The sequence below is a fragment of the Budorcas taxicolor genome, chromosome 1 (assembly GCF_023091745.1).
Source record: "Budorcas taxicolor isolate Tak-1 chromosome 1, Takin1.1, whole genome shotgun sequence".
Classification (NCBI taxonomy): domain Eukaryota; kingdom Metazoa; phylum Chordata; class Mammalia; order Artiodactyla; family Bovidae; genus Budorcas; species Budorcas taxicolor.
This window is the reverse complement of record NC_068910.1, coordinates 147,164,419-147,186,736: the sequence shown is the minus strand read 5'-3', so window position 1 is coordinate 147,186,736 and position 22,318 is coordinate 147,164,419. Positions and strand designations below refer to the sequence as shown.

Sequence of the window (22,318 nt, the reverse complement as noted above, 5' to 3'; positions counted from 1 at the left end):
TATGCGAGTTATCTATCTCTGTGAGTCAAACTGTTGACTTTGAGGATAGAAGGGACCTAGTGCAATCAACCTGCTACCGTGTGACTGGTTGGTCTCCTCAAGGAATAATACCACCCTGAGCATTGGTCTCTGTTGCTGGCAGATTGGACATTCAGAGGCTGCAGCAGCTAGACTGCCTTTGGCAAGAGTGAATACATGCCGTTGGAGCCTTGAGTAGCCTCTTTCTCTGCCATCATTGTTTACTTGGCTCATGCGTCCATCATGATGACAGTGGGGTGGCCACTGATAAAGGTTGCCCGTGTCACTTTGTTTGCTTGGCACCTCTCCCATGGTGAATGCCTCCCTGGATCACTGCTCGTACCGAGTGCTGCAGGTTGGACTTTCCAGAACCAGTTGCGGAGAGAGTTAGGCATGCAGAGTTGGGGCAGAGATTTCACTGGAGGGCAACGAGTGTGAAAAAAAGGGGATGGCAGGACTGAGCAGGGGCAGCCATCAGATGGAAAGGGAAATATGATAAACTGCCACCCAGTGGGGCAGTTCCAGAGCAAAGACTGGTACAAAGCTAGGCCCTGTGCCGCCATCTTGCTCAGCGATAGGCTGGGGCCCACCTCAATGAAATGAACAGCTGGAAGCAGTCAGCAGCCACACCCCTCGAGGCTGGTCAGCACATCTTTTTTTTTTTTTTGGCCCACGTCATTTGTTTGGCATGTGGGATCTTAGTTCCCAGACCAGGGATGGAACTCTCGCCCCCTGCAGTGGCAGCACAGACTTAACCACTGGACCGTCAGCGGAGTCCCAGCATGTCTTTTCTTGAAGGAGGGTCTGGATGTGCGTCTTCTTTGTTTCCATGGGCTCAGACTCAAGAACCAGGCCTTGGGTCAGACCACAGGCATGAGACCACACCACTGAGACCATGCAGGTGGTCGCTGAGGGCAAGGATAATTTAGAATGAAGGGTAGAGGAGGGAGGCGATGGGTCCCAGCTGTGGCCCCAAGACCAGACAGAGTGAATGGGGTCTCTATTTCATCCCCTTAACTTCCTTCTTGTAGGTTTTCGTGAAAGAAGACAGGCCCCCAGAGTCTGGCCCCTTGGGTGTGGAAAAGCGCGTCCATGCAGCACAAGGCACGCACTGAACAAGGCACAGAGCTGCACTCCCTGCTTCTCCTTTGAGAAACTTTGAGATCTGAGATGAGATGACAGCCTCGGCATCTGGGTCCACGATCAAGGTCAGTTTCCAGTTTTGAGCTGAGCCTGAACAGGAACCCCTGGACATCTCTGTTCCAGAGCTCCCGTGGGGCTGGCAGAAACTGCCGTGTCTGTGTCGTGACACTGGTCCATCCCCAGTCCATTTGCCTCCCCTTTCTTTCCTGGCATTACTTACCAGCAGATTTTGTGCCTCTCAGCTCAGTCAGCCTCTGCTTCTCAGAGAAAGCCACTGGCACAATCTGTGTGGCATCCTCCACTCTGCTCTTCGAGGGCACCTGTGATTGTGGTCTGACCTACTGGCCAGCTGAGCACCCAGCATGGCTGTCAGTGGTGTGCTTTGTGACTGTGCCAGGGGCACTGGGATTCTGCGTGTGTTCTCAGAGAGTATGGCCTGGGTAAACCACTTGGGGTGCAAAGAGTTCAATAAGCAGCCCGAGGGTACCTTCGTGAGATTATGACCCTCAGGGACAGCATGAGGCTGGAGGAGGGTGGCCACCAGGTCCCTCAGTCCCTCTGCAGTGTGGACTCCATCTGGGCCCTATTTCTCTGAGGTCCAGGCAAGAAAAGAGAGATTCTGGGTTAGGTGCCAAAGACTGGGACAGGAAGAGGCCAGGAGAGCTGCAGCGCCTTCCAGATAAGAGCTGTGATCCAGAGCGCAGCTGGTGCCACAGAGGGACTGAGTGCTGGAGGCAGAGGGATCCTCTGTGGTCTGGCTGATGAACTTTCTAAATAACTTTAACTGAGGTATAATTGACATGTAAAGTTATATTAGCTTCAGGTGCACAGCATAATGATTCAATTTTATACATATTGCAATACGATCACAATGCCTTAATATTTGTCACCACACAGGGTTTTCTTGCGATGAGAATTCCGAAGATCTACTCTTAGCAACTTCCAAATATACAATGCAGTATTATTAACTAAAGTCACCATGCTGTACATTGCATTCCCATGACTTATTTATTTTCTATCAGAGGCCTTTATGGTTACAGAGCAGGACTCACAAAAGGAGCAGAGAGATAGGAATCCAATTGCCTCCCTCAGCCTCTCCAGGCAAAGCACGATACACCATGAGAGGTACTGGGGTCTCTACCAATTACTTACACTCCAGTCACCCTATATAGTTATTGTCATCATATGTTCTATTGGGGGGAATCATGTGAAACTGCCATTTCTATAGATCAAAAAATAGTGAAATACTGACAATTTTATTTGGTCTAATTTCATACAGAGAGTCGAATTGAAGTTGTGTGCTTAGTTGCTCAGTCATGTTCGACTCTTCGAAATCCTTTGGACTATAGCTTGGCCAGGTTCCTCTGTCCATGGGATTTCCCAGGCAAGAATACTGAAGTGAGTTGTCATTTCCTCCTCCAGGGGATCTTCCTGACCCAGGGATCGAATCCACATCTCTTGCATTGGCAGGTGGATTTTCTACCACTGAGAAGAAGTTAGAGATGTACATATATTCATTCCCAGAGTAGATGTCTACTTATGGACCTTCCCATAACCACTGTTCCTAGAGCACTTCCTACTGACCAGGCATCAGACAGAAGCATTTCTCTGCATTCTATACTCACAGCAGCCCAAAGAGTATTATCCCAGTCTTTCAGATGAGGAAGGAGGGACATGTGACTACATCTGCCTGACTTACAAACCCATGTTCTTGACTCCTGCACAGACTGCCCTCCCAAAGTCCTTTGTGGCCTCCAGGGGCTGAAGTGGGGTTGGGGACTGCATATTTGAGTTAAAGAACTGTTCAGAGAGCTCTACAACAAGTGGCCACTATGTGACAGTCAGAGTCAGATATGTATAGAGTTCGTGTGCTTATTTAACTTATATGCAGAGTACATCATGAGAAACGCTGGGCTGGAAGAAACACAAGCTAGAATCAAGATTGCCGGGAGAAATATCAATAACCTCAGATATGCAGACGACACCACCCTTAAGGCAGAAAGTGAAGAGGAACTAAAAAGCCTCTTGATGAAAGTGAAAGAGGAGAGTGAAAAAGTTGGCTTAAAGCTTAACATTCAGAAAACGAAGATCATGGCATCTGGTCATCCTCTCAGCCTCATTCATCACTTCATGGGAAATAGATGGGGAAACAGTGGAAACAGTGTCAGACCTTAATTTTGGGGGCTTCAAAATCACTGCAGATGGTGATTGCAGCCATGAAATTAAAAGACGCTTACTCCTTGGAAGGAAAGTTATGACCAACCTAGATAGGATATTGAAAAGCAGAGACAGTACTTTGCCAAAAAAGGTCCGTCTGGTCAAGGCTATGGTTTTTCCTGTGGTCATGTATGGATGTGAGAGTTGGACTGTGAAGAAAGCTGAGCACTGAAGAATTGATGCTTTTGAACTGTGGTGTTGGAGAAGACTCTTGAGAGTCCCTTGGACTGCAAGGAGATCCAACCAGTCCATTCTGAAGGAGATCAGTCCTGGGTATTCTTTGGAAGGACTGATGCTAAAGCTGAAACTCCAGTACTTTGGCCACCTCATGTGAAGAGTTGACTCATTGGAAAAGACTCTGATGCTGGGAGGGTTTGGGGACAAGAGGAGAAGGGGACGACAGAGGATGAGATGGCTGGATGGCATCACTGACTCGAAGGACATGAGTCTGAGTGAACTCCGGGCGTTGGTGATGGACAGGGAGGCCTGGCGTGCTGCAATTCATGGGATCTCAAAGAGTCAGACACGACTGAGCGACTGAACTGAACTGAAAGCTTAAAAGGGATTCCCAGGTGGCACTAGTGGTAAAGAACCCTGCTAATGCAGAAGTCATAAGAGGCACAGGTTTGATCCTTGGGTCAGGAAGTTCCCCTGGAGAAGGGAATGGCAACCCACTCCAGTATTCTTGCCTGGAGAATTCCATGGACAGAGGAGCCTGGTGGGCTACAGTCCATGGGGTCGCAAAGAGTCGGACACGACTGAAGCGACTTAGCATACAAAGCTAAAGAAGTTCGTGAGACCCTCCTTTTGGGAAAATAATACCCCCCAAAATCTTACTCTTGCAGATTTTGCATAAACATGTCCATGTGAACATCTTGCTAAAGGCACTCCCCTGGCCTTAGAAGGAACTTGTGCAAAGGAAGGGTGCTGTAGATAAGCTTCATTATCAAGGCCCCTGATAGCTCAGTTGGTAAAGAATCCACCTGCAATGCGGGAGACTTGGGTTTTATCTCTGAGTTGGGAAGATCCCCTGGAGAAGGGAAAGGCTACCCACTCGTACTCTGGCCTGGAGAGTTCCATATATATATATAGTCCATGGGGTCACAAAGAGTCTGACATGACTGAGCGACTTCCACTTCACTTCACTTCATCAAGGCCCCAGAGGGGCTTGTTTGGAAGCTGCTTTCACAGAGCAGGCCTGGGCAGAGGTCTCTGGTACAGCCAAGGAAAGTCTGCTGCTGCTGCTAAGTCGCTTCAGTCGTGTCCAGCTCTGTGTGACCCCATAGATGGCAGCCCGCTAGGCTCCCCTGTCCCTGGGATTCTCCAGGCAAGAGTACTGGAGTGGGGTGCCATTGCCTTCTCCAAAGGAAGTCTAGTACCCCTGTAATTTCCATCTTGGACCCAGGTTGTATAAACCCAGACTCCAGGTGGCCTGTGCCTGTTCCGCAGGCCAGCCTCTGGAATGGGGGTCCAGTGTCTTCAGCGTGGGCGTGGGGTGGGGTGGAGTGTGCATGTGGAAAGCCTTACACTTTCCCGTAGGCATTTCCTCGGCCGAGAGCTCAGCAGCTCCCACTTGTGGCCACTAGGGGGAGATGCTCCTCTGGGAACTGTGTGAAGAGCCTCATCCTCTCGTCTCCCTTCCCCGGGCACCTAGAGTCCCTGCGTCGCTCCCGCTGTCATCATCAGGCCCAGTTCTGCTGATGAGGCCTCTTCGGCATCCTGTGGCCTCCTGTTTCAAGGAACAACTCACACGGGGAGGAGGTACAGCAGATGGAGGGAACTTGTGGATTCTCCCTGCAGGTATGAAGAAGCAACCTTTTGTTTCCTCAGGAGACTCTCATCCTCTACAAAATTCCATCAGTAAAAACTTAGCTAAAAGTTTAAATCAGAAAAATAGAAAATTCAGTTCATGCTTGTTTTGTTGTTGTTAAGTCGCTGAGTCACATCCGACTCTTTGCGATCCACCCTGGACCACTAAGGCTCCTCTGTCCTAGACTGTCTCCTAGAGATAGCTCAAACTCATGTCCATTGAGTCAATGACGCTATTTAACCATCTCATCCTCTGTCACCCCCTTCTTTTGCCTTCAATCTTTCCCAGCATCAGGGTCTTGTCCAATGAGTCGGCTCTTCGCATCAGGTGGCCAAAGTATTGGAGCTTCAGCTTCAGCATCAGTCCTTCCAATGAATATTCAGGGTTGATTTCCTTTAAGATTGACTGGTTTGATCTCCTTGAAGTCTTCTCCAGCACCACAATTAGAAAGCATCGATTCTTCAGTACTCAGCTTTCTTTATGATCCAACTCTCACATCCATACATAACTACCGGAAAAGCCATAGCTTTGACTATATGGACCTTTGTTGGCAAAGTGATGTCTCTGCTATCTAATACACTGTCTAAGTTCATCATAGCTTTTCTTCCAAGGAGCAAGCGTCTTTTAATTTCATGGCTGCAGTCACAGTCCAGAGTTATTTTGGAGCTCAAGAAAGTCTGTCACAGTGTCCAATTTTTCCCATTCAATTTGCAATGAAGTGATGGGACCAGATGCCATGATCTTAGTTTCTGCCAGCTTTTTCACTCTCCTCTTTCACCTTCATCAAGATGTTTTTTAAGATGTTCATCAAGTTCCTCTTCACCTTCTGCCATTAGGGTGGAGTCATCTGCATATCTAAGGCTGTTGATATTTCTCCCAGCAATCTTGATTCCAACTTGTGATTCATTCAGCCCAACATTTCGCATGACATACTCTGCATTAAAGTTAAATAAGCAGGGTGACAATATACAGCCCTGACGTATTCCTTTCCCAATTTTGAACCAGTCCATTGTTCTATGTCCAGTTCTAACTATTGCTTCTTGACCAACATACAGGTTTCTTATGAGACAGGTAAGACGGTCTGGTATTCCTATCTCTTTAAGAATATTCCACAGTTTGTTGTGATTCACACAGTCCAGGGTTTTTTTAGCATACTCAATGAAGCAAAAGTAGATGTTTTCCTGAAATTCCCTTGTTTTCTCTACGATCCAATGAATGTTGGCAATTTGATCTCTGGTTCCTCTGCCTTTTCAAAACCCAGCTTGGACACTGGGGGTTCTCAGTTCACATACTGCTGAAGCCTAGCCTAATGTTTAACTCAAATTTAAGAATAGTGTTGAAACTCCCCTGGAGTTCAGTGGTTAAGATTCTGAGCTTCCAAGGCAAAGGGCACAGGTTCGATCCCTGACCAGGGAACTAAAATCCCCCATGCAGTGTGGCATGGCCAACAATAAATAAATAAACAAAACAGCTAATTTCTTAAAAAAAAAAAAAAAAAGGAATAGGGAGCATTAAACTATTGTGGAGTACACCTGGATTCTGTTCTGTAATTTGAGGAGGAAGATTGCCAGGCTCCCAGGAGTGCCACGTCCCTATAGAGTCTGTCTCCTCATGGCTGTGAGTTCCTGGAACCTGTGACTTGTCTTTGTTCATCTGATAGCCCCTGACCCAGCACACTGGATCTCCATCAGCGTTTCCAGGATGAACAAATGAGCAGAGAAAGAAGGGGACAGAAAAGGGGAGAGAAGGAAGTAATGAGAGGGATGGAAAGACAGAGACTGACTGACTATAACTTATTCAAAAGAACTTATGTATTCTTTGCAAGACTTTAGACATGAAGAAGAGAGGGGGCTATAAATGTGGATAAGTTGGTGTTCCTTGCATTGCAGTGATTCACTTTCTTGTGAAAAAGAAAGATATGCCACTAACAAAGGTGTTGGGGTCCCAGGTGGTGCTAGAGGCAAAGAACACAGCTGCCAGTGCAGGAGACATAAGAGACTGTGGTTCGCATCCTGGTCGGGAAGATCCCCTGGAGAAAGGCACAGCAACCCACTCCAGCGTTCTTGCCTAGAGAATCCCATGGACAGAGGAGCCTGGCGGGCTACAGACCGTAGGTCTCAGAGTAGGACAGGACTGAAGCTATTTAGCGCATAGCACACCTGGGCCCTCCACAGGGTGAGTTCTCGGCACGAGGTGTGCTCCGTCCAGGGCTGTGAGCATCAGGCTATCTGGTCAAAATGTTCAGAAACTTACTCGACTCTTGGCTCTTTGCAGGTGACTTGTTAGTGTGTTTGTTTATATCTCTGGAATCTTTTAAGTCTCTGTATCCTGAGTATCTTGAACCTCCACAAAAATGATTTAAGTATGCCGTGTGTGTGTGTGTGTGTGTGTGTGTGTGTGTGTGTGTGTGTGTGTTAGTTGCTCAGTCATGTCCAGCTCTTTGGGACACCACGGACTGTAGCCCTCCAGGATCCTCTTTCCATGGAATTCTCCAGTCAAGAATACTGGAGTGGGTAGTCATTCCCTTCTCCAGAGGGTCTTCCTGACTCAGGGACTGAACCCTGGTCTCCTGCATTACAGACAGATTTTCATCTGAGCCACCAGGGAAGCCCAAGTATGCCTTGGTGGAGTTATTTCTCATTCGTTGTTCTGTGATCTTGGATGGAAGTCAAAAGTTTTTTAGCTCTAGGAAAATTTATTGTTTTCTATTTTGAAAATACCCCCCCATATGTCTCTATTTCCAGTTTCTAGGGCTATTTTTAGTCAGATGTTGCAATCCTGGACTGATATCCATAGCTCTCTTCTTTTCTCTCACATTTCCTATTTTGTCATTTTTTAAAAATTTATTTTCTGACCTACTGGTCCTTCTACTGAAAATTTTTTCACTGATCAATTTTTAATTTCTAAGAGTGCTATCTTATTTACTGAATTTTCTAGTTTTAGAGTATTCTGTTCTTTTTTATGGAGAAGGCAATCTTTTTTATGCTTGTAATAGCCCCTTGAGTTTCCCTGAAGATACTGCATGTATATTTTTAAGTTTTCTCTTGTTCCCCGAGTTAGCCTTATTTTCTCCAAAGTCATTTTTCCTGTTTTTTTTTTTTAAATTTCAGCTTTTTATTTAAAAAATGTTCCAACTTGCATAAAGTTGAAAGAATAGTACACTGAATACTCATATATCCTTTCCCTAATCATCAGTCATTAGTATTTTGCCACATTTACAAACTGTTTTGATTTTCTGAATCATTTGTAGACATCATCATTTTAGTCCTAAGTACTTCTGGATATATTTCTTTTAAGAATAAGGACATTTTCCTACATACCACAAGATCATTACTACACTCCAAACACATATCACTAACTGAATAATATCTTCTGATATTCAGTTCATACTTAAATTTTACTTGGAATTCCCTGGTGGTTCACTGGTTAGGACTCCAAGATTTCACTGCACGGGGCCTGGGTTATATCCCTGATTGGATCCTGCAAGCCTTGCTGTTCAGTTCAGTCGCTCAGTCATGTCCGACTCTTTGCGACTTCATGAATCATAGCACGCCAGGCCTCCCTGCCCATCACCAACTCCCGGAGTCCACTCAAACTCACGTCCATTGAGTCAGTGATCCCATCCAACCATCTCATCCTCTGTCGTCCCCTTCTCCCCCTGTCCCAATCCTTCCCAGCATTAGGGTCTTTTCCAATGAGTCAACTCTTCACATGAGGTGGCCAAAGTACTGGAGCTTCAGCTTCAACATCAGTCCTTCCAATGAACACCCAGGACTGATCTCCTTTAAGATGGACTGGTTGGATCTTCTTGCAGTCCAAGGAACTCTCAAGAGTCTTCTCCAACACCACAGTTCAAAAGCATCAGTTCTTCGGTGCTCAGCTTTCTTCACAGTCCAACTCTCACATCCATACATGACCACAGGAAAATCCATAGCCTTGACTAGACGGACCTTTGTTGGCAAAGTAATGTCGCTGCTTTTCAATATGCTATCTAGGTTGGTCATAACTTTCCTTCCATGGAGTAAGTGTCTTTTAATTTCATGGCTGCAATCACCATCTGCAGTGATTTTGGAGCCCCCCCCAAATAAAGTCTGACACTGTTTCCACTGTTTACCCATCTATTTCCCATAAAATGATGAGAACAGATGCCATGATCTTAATTTTCTGAATGTTGAGCTTTAAGCCAATTTTTTCACTCTCCTCTTTCACTTTCATCAAGAGGCTTTTTAGTTTTTTAGGCTTTTAGGTCCAGTACTCTTGCCTGGAAAATCCCATGGACAGAGGAGCCTGGTAGGCTGCCGTCCATGGGATTGCTAAGAGTTGGATATGACTGAGTGACTTCACTTTCCCTTTTCACTTTCCTGCATTGGAGAAGGAAATGGCAACCCACTCCAGTGTTCTTGCCTGGAGAATCCCAGGGACGGGGGAGCCTGATGGGCTGCCGTCTATGGGGTCGCACAGAGTTGGACACGACTGAAGCAACTTAGCAGCAGCAGGTTTAGCTTTTTAGGGTTTTTAATTTTCTTGCTGAGTGGCAAAAAAAAAAAAAAAAAAATTCTGCCATTTCTGCTCAAACTTACTTTAATAGCATTTTTTTTCCTTCTGGATCCAGGGTTGGGTTAAGAGTCACATATTACAGTTAGTTATCATACTTCCTTATTCTCTTTTAACTTAGAATAGTTCTCCCTTACACATTTTTTGTGTCGTTTTTAGGGTACTGACTTTTTCAAGAGCTTGGACTAGCCATCTTGTGGATTATGTTAAATAGGTTAAACATTTCTGGCAAGTACACTCACTAGGTAATTTTGCACACTTAAGATTGCATCTCATTGTTTCTTTACGTGTACAGTCAGTTTACTCATCCTGGGCAGTAATAATATGCACACAACACTGTGTTCTTTTCAGGGCATCACATTTAAAGGCACACGCTCACTTGCCCATCGTGGGTGATACTGATTTGGATTACCCAGTCAAGGTGTTGTCTGCTTTATCAACTTGTTTTCCCTTGAAATTAATAAGACATATTTGGGCAGAAATTTTAAGACCTTGTAAATATCCTGCTCCTTATCAGATTTTCCCCCATAGATTTTGTACCAGTTGTCCTGAGTCAGTTTTTCACTGTGATGAGTGCAAAGTGGTGCAAAGTGGTGATTTTCAAACTTAACCATTCCCTCCACTTTCATCAGCACTTCCTGGCTCTGTAAGATGTTCCAGGTTCATCTTGTGCTTTCCATGTCCTAGTCCTGGAACCAGCTATTTCTCCAAGGAGTTCTAGGCCCTTTTATTGGTTGTCTTTACTGCTGGAGGATATTTTCACTGAGTGAATTGTTGTTATAGGTTAGCAGTTTCTTCCCCTTCTGTATTTTAAAGATGTTGTTCCATTGTCTTCTGGTTTGCATTCTCTCTAAGTCAACGTTTCATCATTTAAAAAAAACTTTTGTACATTCCATTTTTTATTTTTCTCTGCTTTTAAGATTTTTCTATTTAGCTTATTTTTTTAGCTTCTTAAGATTTGTGGGATGATATTTTCTCCTTAAATCTGAGATATTTGAAATGTTTCAGCCTTATTTTTTCAAATATATTTCTTCATGCTATAATATCTCACATCTCCTGAGACTTCAGTTACACCTGTTAGACTGCCTAATATTGTTCTATAGGTCACTAAGGTGCTGATCAATTTTTGCTTTCTTTCTCCCTGTGATTCACTTTGGTAAATCTATTGCCTTGCCTTCAAGTTAGGTGATTTTTTCCCCTGCAGCATCTAATCTGTTCTTTGACACATTTGGCAAATTTTTATTTCTGATACTGTTTTCTTCAATTCTAAAATTTCCATTTGACGCTTTTAAATAGTTTGCCTTTATCTACCGAATTTCTCCAATTGTTCACTAACTATGTTCAGTTTTCCCCTTTAAATCCTTGAACAGTTTTATAATGGCTTTTTAAAAGTCTGTGTCAATTCCAACACCTCTTACCCTGTTTGAGTTTTTTTAAACTGTTTTTTCCCTTGATTTTTAATCGCATCTTACTACTACTTTACCTGTCTAATGATTTGACCATCAAGCTGTACATTGTACATGCTACGTGGTGGGAATCATGTGGCTTTCCTTTAAAGGTTGTTGAGGTTTGTTTTAGCAGGCACTTGATTTACTGGTGAATCAGTTTGGTTTTTTCCTTCAAGGCTTGTTTTAAGCTTTATTAGGACTGGTCTGGAGGAGTCCTTCCTTAGGGCTAGACTAACCCTACTCCTAAGGCGTGGCCTTTCTGAGGCCTTAACTGAATTGCATGTTGTTTAGCCTTTCTGACCGGTTGGAACTGCTACGTCTCCCAGTCCTGTGAGACCTCCGGAATGTCTGAGCAGCTCCCAACTTCTCAATAGCTGTTCTCTGCCAGGCTTTGCAGATTCTCATTTCCCTATGCTCAGCTGAGTACTCAGTCAGACCCTTGAGGGGACCCCTACACTGATTTCCAAAGCTCCTTCTCTTACAGCTCTCTCCTTTGCAGTACCCGGTCTCGCAGATTTCAGCTGTTTCATCAGCCCTAGACTCTAATTTCTGCCTTCTCAGCTCAATGACCCACTGTTCTTGCCTGGGCTCTGCCTCTCTGTCCTGTGGTCTAAAAACTGTCTCCAGGAAGAAAGCCAGGTAATTGTGGAGCTCACATGGGCTTTTCCTCTCTTAGGGATCACCGTTCTGTATCACTGGTTGTCCCAGTATCTAAAAAAGATTTCTTTATACTTGTTGTCTAGTTTTGTAATTACTTACGCCAGGAGGGCTAGTCCAGTGCCAGTTACCCCGTCATAGCCACAGATTTTTAATTTCTTCTTTTCACTCTGGTAAATTGGATGAACAAACCTGTTTTATATTCCCTTTTTTCTTCCTTTTTGGGTACTTTTGGATTAATAAAATATTTTCTATAATTTCCTTTTCTTTCTGTTAAATTGTCAGTTATGCATCCTTTCGCCATTTTAGTTTTGTAATAGTGATTATCCAATAGGATGACAACTTGATTTTTCTTACTTTGTATTTGATTTGGAAAATTTATCAACAGAATTTTTTTTTACTTCTATTATAGTTTTACCCTGATATGTCTCAGAGTTGACTATTCTGGTCAGTTTTCCTATGTACATACACAGACACATTTGACATGTAGATTTAGGTCATTTTTATTTCCAGAAAGTATTCTGGGATTATAACTTTTGGGTTAAACACATCATATTTATTTAATTTATAATCTACTTTGTATTGGTATAATTTATATAAAATAAAATTCACTTTCAAGTATATGGTTTCATGAGTTTTGACAAGTAATACACAGTTGTGTAATCATTACTATAGTCATTACTGGACTACAGTTTTAAATATTATTTCCATTCCATTGTTTTGTTTTGCTTCTTCAGCAAATCCAGTTATGTGTATGGGTGTGTGCATGCTCAGTCGCTTCAATCATGTCCAACTCTTTGCAGTCCTATGGACTGCAAGGCTCCTCTGTCCATGGGATTCTCCAGGCAAGATTACTGGAGTGGGTTGCCATGCCTCCTTCAGGGGATCTTCCTGACCCAGTGATCAAATCTGAATCTGAGTCACCTGCATCTTCTGCATTGCAGGTGGATTCTGTAATCGCTGAGCCACTGGGGGAAGCCCAGATATATGCATATGCCTTTTTTGCCTGTTCTCTACAGTGATCACATTTTCTCTGATCTTTTTATCCCTTTATTCACTTTTTTTCTCTTGGCTATATCCCTTATTATATTTTCAGTTGAAGTTGCATCTATTCTCCTTTGGGCATCTTGTGATTTAATCTTTATTTCTGTAATTTTTAAATTGAGAAACAATTAAAGATTTTATTGAGGTATAATTGACTCATAACATTATATTAGCTTCAGATGTACAACATATTGAGTTAATGTCTATACATAACTTATTTTTTTTCCTTCTATCTCTTTTCTGAGTTTGATCAGCTCATTTCACATCTTGATTTTTGTCTATTTCCCATCCATAAAATTCAAATTTTGGTGTTTTATATTTTCAAGTGCCTATTTGGTAATATTTAGTGTTGGATATTGAGTCACAATTTTCATCTGTTTGTGGTTTGGAGGTGAATAAAACCATCATCTGAAGATACTGTACTCTCACTTATTTTCTTCTCATTGTGGCTTAGTGTACCTGCTACCTGTGATTTGTTTATATAACAGTGTGTTGAATTTTCCTGGTCTGCTAATGACAGGTGTTTGTTTTGGGAGAGAAGAAAAGGACTTGGTGGTTTACTAAGATTCTTAGTTCTGGTATGCCCTCTTCTATAGATAAGTGGAGTGAGATTTCTTTAATAGTTTGTGCTGTTGTGAGGGAGAGGTTGGTGTGTCTTCTGATTCTGTGATTTTCTTTCGTTTCTGTAGGGCTCCTCCTGTCCACCGTTTTCTTTCATTTCCTAGTCTCCAAGTAATGCCTCCCACTTTTAAGCTGGCTTTCTCTCCCCAGGAGGGGAGCCTTTCAAAGACTGTTGCTTTTGGTCCTGAGCCTTTTTGAGTCTCTCCTAGAGTCCTCAGTAGCTAATGCCCTGGCTTGCTAGCTGGCAGGCCTACTCTCAGTCTTTCTCTCTCCCTCCTCCCTCCTTTCTTTCTCTCTCTCCCACCCCTTCCTTTCTGCAGGTCTTCCTGGAGGTTTCTTCAACACTAAATAATCTCTTCCAGCTTTACTGAGATGGCCTACCACATCCATGGCCAAACACATCTATTAATTGGAATTTGGTTGCTGACTCAGCCTGGCCATGGGGCTCCTGTAGGCACCAGAGGGCACAGTAGTTGGTCTGCAGGCATCTCTATCAGCTTCCCCTCTGTGAATCTTGCAGGTTTTCTCCCTCCAGACCTCTGGGCTACGGCCAGTCTCAGGACAGCTGCAGTGCAGGGTGGTAGGCATGTCTGAGGGGGCAGATGGAGGTAATCATAGGAATACTGGATGCCTTGCTGGTAAGGTATCAGTAGGCTTGTCTCCAGGCTAATTGTCCCTTTCTGTGGGCTGGTGATGTAAGACTGCAAGGTCTTCATCACGTGAAGACTAGGCACATTGTTTTCTGCCAGCTTGGGGTGTTTAGGCCTGTGGACATCCTACTTGGCACCACAAACCCCTCCCTAAAAAGGAGTTCATAGATGGCAAGCAGGTCTTTCTTGGGCATGAACATTGCAATAGCTCCTGCATTTGTGGCCGGAGCTGGAGAATCATTCTCAGCATTCTTCTGCTCAAGATGAGACCCTGTCTTTGCAAAGTGATGACTTTTATCCATGTTCTCCCACTGCTAGGATTCTCCCGACCCCATCCTTCTTCCCTTCAGTCTTCACCTGATTTTCTGCTCTGAAGTGAGCTCTGGAGCCAGCTTTGCTGATATCATATGTCTAGTTATCTTTTTACATGTAAATTAAAGTTTGTGTAATCTCTGCCTTGTAGTCACAATGTAGATACAGATTTTATGTGATTTGAATTGCTCTCCTTGTTAATTTGCATGGGTTTTAGTGGTTGTATGAAGAGATCTGGATGTAAGAATCTATCATTATCCCATGTGAACTCTGTAGAGTCATTTTTTGAATCCTGATTTTATTTATTTTGGAAGCATTCCTCAGTTTTCCAGTGATTCTCAATTAACTGCTCATATTTAAGAACATGGCACAAAAAGGATATGAGAAGCCCTGAGTGGATGTTGAGATGGGGATGGGCTTTGCTTTGGGGTGATTGTGTGGGAGCCTGCTGTTATGCTGGGGCCTCTAATTCCATAAGGGGCAATTCTATTTTCTGGGCCACTCATTTCTCTAGGGAAGGAAATTCTGTTCTCCTCACTGAAGGGTGGAAGTCTGTTTTGACCAGAGGGGAAGTGGGGGAAGGGCAGAATGGAGGGGTTGCTTAAGTTCTACATGGACTTTTAATCAGCCCCCGTGTTTCCGGCCCTACTTGCCCTCTGCTGTACTACTCTACTTGATTCCTTAGGGAACTGAACCTCTCTGACATTCTGTAGGGCGACACAGCTCTTTTCGGTATTTTTCCTCTGTGCCAGTATTCAAATCTGCAGCTTCCTTTATTCTGGACTTTGGTTGTCACTCCTTCTTCTGCTTCCTGTCTTCCAGAATTTTGTCAAAATCTCTTATTGGCTGATGGACCTTCTTTCTCATTCTCTTGTAGCTGTAGGTTTATCCATTAAAAAAAAAATCCTTCATTTTAATTTTAGAAAGGATGTGGGAGGGAATGGAAATAAACAGAGATGTTTAATCTGCTAATTTTAATTAGAAATCTCTTCTGTTAGAGTTTTAAATGTTTAAAAGAAAAGGAGCCTCCTTGGGAAAGGAAAGAAGATGGCTGGACTATGGGTATAAGAACCATCAGGAGGTAGATGTGATCCTGACCATTACTCCTGGCCCAGATGCAGCCTGATGTGGTTGGGTCTTAGGACTGAAGGAGCATCTGCCTGTGGTTCGAAGCAGGACTTCTGGGTGAGGCTGCAACCAAAGATCCTGCCTCTACCCCGGAGCTGAGTGTCACATCCTACATAACGTAATGTTGAAAGTGTAGTTATGTGCTATATGGAACATCTTTCCCTGTCTTTACATGTTTGCGTGCCATGTGATACTGCACGTGGTGGTATCCATTCATTTGTTGATGGAGCCTCAGTTTGCTTCCATGTCTTGGCTACTGTAAATAATGGTGCTGTGAACACTGGGAGCATGTGTCTTTTCAGATTAGAGTTTTCACCTTTTCTGGATATATGGCCAGGAGTGGGGTTGCTGGATCATATGGTAGCTCTAGTTTTAGTTTTGGAAGGAACCTCCATACTGTTTTCCACAATGGCTTCCTCAATTTACATTCCCACCCACAGTGTAAGAGTGTTCCCTTTTCTTCACATATGTTTTCAGTTCAGTTCAGTTCAGTTCAGTCACTCAGTCGTGTCTGACTCTTTGCGACCCCATGAATCGCAGCACGCCAGGCCTCCCTGTCCATCACCAACCCCCGGAGTTCACTCAGATTCACATCCACTGAGTCAGTGATGCCATCCAGCCATCTCATCCTCTGTCGTCCCCTTCTCCTCCTGCCCACAATCCCTCCCAGCATCAGAGTCTTTGACAATGAGTCAACTCTTCGCGTGAGGTGGCCAAAGTACTGGAGTTTCAGCTTTACCATCATTCCTTCCAAAGAAATGCCAGGGCTGATCTCCTTCAGAATGGACTGGTTGGATGTCCTTGCAGTCCAAGGGACTCTCAAGAGCCTTCTCCAACACCACAGTTCTAAAGCATCAATTCTTTGGTGCTCAGCCTTCTTCACAGTTCAACTCTCACATCCATACATGAGTACTGGAAAAACCATAGCCTTGACTAGATAGATAAAAAGCGTTTATTATTTATAGACTTTTTAATGATGGCCATTGTGACTGGTGTGAGGTATTGCCTCACTGTGGTTTTCATTTGCATCTCTCTAACAATCAGTGATGTTGCTACTGCTAAGTCACTTCAGTCATGTCCAACTCTGTGCGACCCCATAGACAGCAGCCCACCAGGCTCCCCCGTCCCTGGGATTCTCCAGGCAAGAACACTGGAGTGGGTTGCCATTTCCTTCTCCAGTGCATGAAAGTGAAAAGTGAAAGTGAAGTCGCTCAGTCATGTCCGACTCTTCGCAACCCCATGGACTGTGGCCTACCAGGCTCCTCCGCCCATGGGATTTTCTAGGCAAGAGTACTGGAGTGGGGTGCCATTGCCTTCTCCGATTAGTGATGTTGAGCATCACTAATTTCATGTGCCTGTTGGTCATCTGTTTGTCTTCTTTGGAGAGATGTCTATTTTGGTCTTCTGTCCATTTTTTGAGCGAGTTTTTAAAATATATATTAAGTTGTATGAGCTGTTTGTATGTTTTGAATGTTAACCCCTTGGCAGTTGCATCATTTGGAAATATTCTATTTCATTCTGTAGGCCTTTTTTTCCATTTTGTTGATGGTTTCCTTTGCTGTGCAAGAGCTTTTAAGTTTGATAAGGTATCACTTGTTTATTTTTGCCTTTATTTCTTTTGCCTTGGGAAACCAATCTAAGAAAATATTGGTATGATTTATGTCAGAGACTGTTCAGCCTATGTTCTCTTCTAGGAGTTTTATGGTGTCATGTATTATATTTAGGTCTTTAAACATTTTGAATTTATTTTTGTAGGTGGTGTGAGGGTGTGCTGTAACTTCATTGACTTACATGTAGCTGTCTAGCTTTCCCAACAGCCCTTACTGAAGAGACTGTCTTTTCTCCACTGTACATTCTTACCTCCTTTGTTGAAGATCAATTGACCCTACATATGTAGGTTTATTTCTGGGCTCGCTATTCTGTGCTGTTGATTCGTATGTCTATTTTTGTGTCAATATTCTGCTCTTTTGATTGCTAGAGTTTTGTAATTTTGTCCTCAGTCTGGGATAATTAGGCTTTCAGCTTTGTTCTTTTTCCTCAGGATTCCTTTTGATACTGGGTCTCTTGTAGTTCCACATAAATTTTAGAATTTTTTGTTTTAGTTCTGTGGAAAATGTTATGGGTGTTATGATAGGGATCTCATTAAACCTGTAGATTGCTTTGGATAGTATGGCCATTTTAACAATGTCAACAGATGAGTAGTTTAAGAAGATGTGGTGTATATATATACAGTGGAATATTACTCAACCATAAAAAGAATAAGGACTTCCCTGGGGTGCAGTAGATAAGAATCCACCTGCCAGTGCAAGGGACATGGATTTCATCCCTGGTCCAGGGAGATTCCACATGCCTTGGAGCATCTAAGCCCCTCTGCCACAGCCACTCAACCCACGCTCTAGAGCCTGCAGCCTGCAACTACTGAGGCCTACACACTCGCCCTTGAGTCACAGCTAATCGCCCTCATGCCACAGCTACTGAAGCCTGTGCTCCACAGCAAGAGAAGCCCCCACAATGAGAAGCCCAGACACTGAGACTAGAGAGTAGCCCCTGCTCTCCGCAACTAGAAAAAGGCTTCGTGCAGCAACAAAGACTCAGTGAGCCAAAAATAAATAAATTGTAAAAAGAATGAAAAATTGTCATCTGCAGCAACATGGATGGACCTAGAGAACATCATACCAAGTGAAGAAAGTCAGACAAAGACAAATATTATATGATATCTAAAAATAATATAGATGAATTGATATACAAAACAGAAACAGACTCACAGACATAGAAAACAAACTTATGGTTACCAAATGGGAAAGGGAGGGAGAGAAGGATAAATTAGGAGCATGGGATTAACAGATGTAAATTACTTTACATAAAATAGACAAGCAACAAGTATTTTCTGTAAAGCACAGGGAACTATAGTCCATAGCCTATAATAAAGTATAATGGGAAATCATCTGGAAAAAAATCTGAATCACTTTGCTGTGCACCTGAAACGAACACAATATTAGTAAGTCAACTTATTTCAATTTTTAAAAAATGTTGACTGTTTAAAAAAAGATGTTTAACACTATGACATTAGATGAGATTGCCAAGGGAGTTCTATAGAAAGAGAAGTGAAAGAGTGCCCTGGAGCGCTCCAAAGTAAAGATGTACAAGTTGAAGAAGCAGGAGGCTGAGAAGGAGCAGCTAGTGAGGAAGAAGGAAAACTCAGAGATTGTGGTGTGTTATTAGAGAGTATTTCCAGGAGGAAGAGGCAATGAACTCCAAGAGGAAGAGACAGTGATCTTGCAACACGGAAGTCACTGGTGATATTGTTCCAAGACCTTTGAAAAGACCAAAGCCTGACTGAAGTGGACTCAGTAGAGAACTGGAGACAATGAGTACAAGGATACCTTCAAGTGACTTTTTTTTTTTTTTTAGGAAGGGGAGCAGAGAAATGGGATGGTAGCTAGAAAGGAAGGAAGGGCCAAGAGCTTTTCTTCAACAATAGGAGAAATGATAGTACGATTGTATGTTTATGGAAAAGAGTAGAGAGGGAAACTCTGATGTTGTGAGAGAGAAAGAGGTAGATTTACTGGGGAGATGTCCTTGAGGTGAGGGATTGGCTTTACTCAGGACCACGGAAGGTTTATCCATAGTCAAGGAGGTAATACACAATATGCCAGCTCAGATGCAGTAGGTGGAAGTTCAGCACAGTTCTTTTCGGACAGATTTCATTTCCTCAGTAAAGCAGGAAGCAAGGTTGCAAGTAAAGAGTGAAGACAGAGAAGGTGCTGGAGGTGTGAGGGGAAAACGGGTGAAGAAATCGTCATTCAAACCTATAGGAGAGTGAAAGGATTATAGGATATATCAGATGATTGTCTGGCTACACACAATCGAGATGTGCTTGAGGTTCGTGGTCATGAGTTTAAAGAGAAAACAGTCAGCAGTTTAATATCTTTTTCTCCAGTCAGGTTCAGGTGCATGAAGACAGGTGTGGAGGAGGTGTAGGGCTGGATTTAACTTGGTTTCCCATGATTCTAATTGAGTATCATGAAGTGAAAGAGGGGCAGGGGAATTAGATTGTGATAAAGACAGCAACTGTAAAAATTGGCTGAGGAAATTAAATTTGGCAAGGAGGGAAGAGGGGACATCTGGGGAAAGAGAGATTGAGAAAAATGGACTTTAGGTCCTTGTGTGGAGTCTGGTTAATAAGGGAATGAGCTAGAAATATAGAAGATGAGGGCAGGAATTGGGATGCACAACCAAGATTGTTGGCTTTAATTACTGGTAAGTCCATATCTATAGATTTATTGTGAAGTATGTGGTGGAAGCAAGGTGGAGGACAAAATCAGGTACTAAGAATTTGGGGGTGGTGGTGGCGTGGTGGAAGGATGCTCACTAACTCCTCTTGCTCAGAATCCCAGGAGTGTGTCGTGTTGTGTGTGTGTGTGTGCTTTTCTTAATCATTATAGTAAAAATAGAAAACACTTTAAATGTGTAGAGCCCACAACTTTCACACAGCAAAAGAACAGTCATTCTTTGGCAAGAACTACCTGAGTTTGAAATATTGGTTGGCTTTCTTTGTTCAAGCCCCTAGACAGCTGTTGAAAATGTGGGTCTGGAATACGGGAGTAGAGTTGGAGAGCTGGGAAGTAGCTTAATAAATGTAAAGACTGAAGCAATGTGAGTGACAAGACTGGAGAGAATGTGTACATTAAGAATCAAGCCCAAGAGTGGACTCTGGGGAGAACCTACATTTACTGGGCTGTGCTGTGCTTAGTCACTCAGTCTTGTCCGACTGTTTGCGACCACATGGATTGTAGCCCACCAGGCTCCTCTGTCCTTGGGGATTCTCCTGGCAAGAATACCGGAGTTGGTTGCCATGCCCGCCTCCAGGGGATCTTGACAACCCAGGGATCGAACCCAGGTCTTCCACATTGCAGGTGGATTCTTTACCTTCTGAGCCACCAGAGGCCAGGACGAACCAAAAAAGCTACATAGGACTCTGCATGACTGGGTTATCAACGTCTTGGATTATCCGCGTGAGACATCATCGGTGTGATTGGGTTATCAACATGACCGGGTCATCCCATGATGACGTTATCCTCGTGACTGGATGGATATATATATTTCTGGCAGCCAGCACGCCGGGCACAGAAGGTGCTGCCTTAAGCTTGGAGTAGCTTGTTTGGACTAGGCATGCTGGAGAGTTTCTATTCCGATTTAGGAGCCTGCGCAGGTGCAGCTGCGGCATGGGAGGCTTCCGAGGCTGACCACTGACCCAGCGCCACCTCCAGATAGCTTTTCTCAGCATCGATGGTACCCCGCCTGGGCTTGGGGTCCTTGATCTAGACCAGAGACCTGACCCCTCGAGGGTGGCTTCCCAGAGACCGGAGGACGCAGACCTCGCAGGAAGCGAAAAGGACGAGGTTCTGACTGGACCCTGACCATCGCCCATGGTGGCCCTCGGCCCCAGCAGTCAGGATGTCACTGAGTATGTCATCCGAGTTCCCAAAAATACCACCAAAAATTTTAATATCATGGCTTTCAATGCAGCCGATAAAGTCAATCTCGCTACCGGGAATCAGGCCCAGCTGGAACGCGACCTGAGCAACAAGAAAATTTACCAAGAGGAGGAGATGCCCAAGTCGGGAGCTGGCAGGGGGTTCAGGTGCAAGATCAGGGAAGAAGCGCTAAGAAAGAAATACGGCATTGTCCACAAGGAGTCCCAGCCCGAGGACCAGCCTTGGCTGCTTCAGGTGGAGGGCCAATTGGGCTGGAAGTTCAAGGGCATAAAGAGGGGAGGCGTGATAGAGCACACATTGTATTACATCTTCACCCAGTGCCCTGATGGAGCCTTTGAGGCCTTCCTGGTGCACAACTGGTACAACTTCATGCCGCTGTCTGAAGGCTGCACGCTCACAGCCTGGGAGGAGTGGGAGAGGAGAAACCCAGTCCCAAACCATTTAAGCATCAAGGCAGCAGTGGTGGTGGAAGGACCAGGAGGAGGATGACAAGGAGAAAGAGAAGCCAGGCTGCAAAAAAGCTGCTGAGCTGCGCATCCGTGACCTGGAGGACAACCTGGAGATGTCCTCCAACGACAGCACCGAGGCTGGCAGCACTTCCTCCACCCTTCAGGCAGCTGCCAGCAAGCTGGAGCAGGGGAAGCAGACCATCGAAATGCCGGTGGCCGAATGACTGCAACTGGACACCGGGCCCCAGAGCCTGTCGGGGAAGTCAACCCCCCAGCAGTAGTGATGTGAAAGTGACCAAGGATGCTGGGCCCTGCTATCTGAGGTGGAAGCCCGTGACCCCCAAGGGCCAGCTGGGAAATTTCCAGACCAAGAAGACAGGGCTGTGTGGTAAGCAGACGCCTGCTGGTCAGATGCTCGAGTTCATGAATTCTGAGTGCAAGTAGATCAATGATAAGATGCCTTGCTCCCTCGGGAATCATGCTCCCCACAAACAAACATACACTATTTTTAATAATAATAATCTAATGGGAAGAAATGTAGAAGAAGGGTCCAGAAGACACAGGGAAGAAGGACTTCAGAGTAAGGGAGTAAGGGCCCAAGGTAATGCACAGTCAGGTTGCTCAGGCTGAGAACTGAAGGTTGTGCAAAACTGTTTGCCAAAGCAGTGGCTGAAGTCAGAGTTGTGGCCAAGAAGATCTGTGCACAAGAAGGCTCCTGTATCACTCCAACCTGTTCCTGCCTTCCATCAGGTCCACTTCCTTCCACAGA

The 22,318-nt window shown here is 44.3% G+C and overlaps 1 pseudogene; it reads left to right on the top strand.

Moving 5' to 3' along the window:
• Positions 1 to 21,031: 21,031 nt before the first annotated feature.
• On the top strand, positions 21,032 to 21,773 carry LOC128052688 (general transcription factor IIF subunit 1-like; annotated as a pseudogene).
• Positions 21,774 to 22,318: the final 545 nt, after the last annotated feature.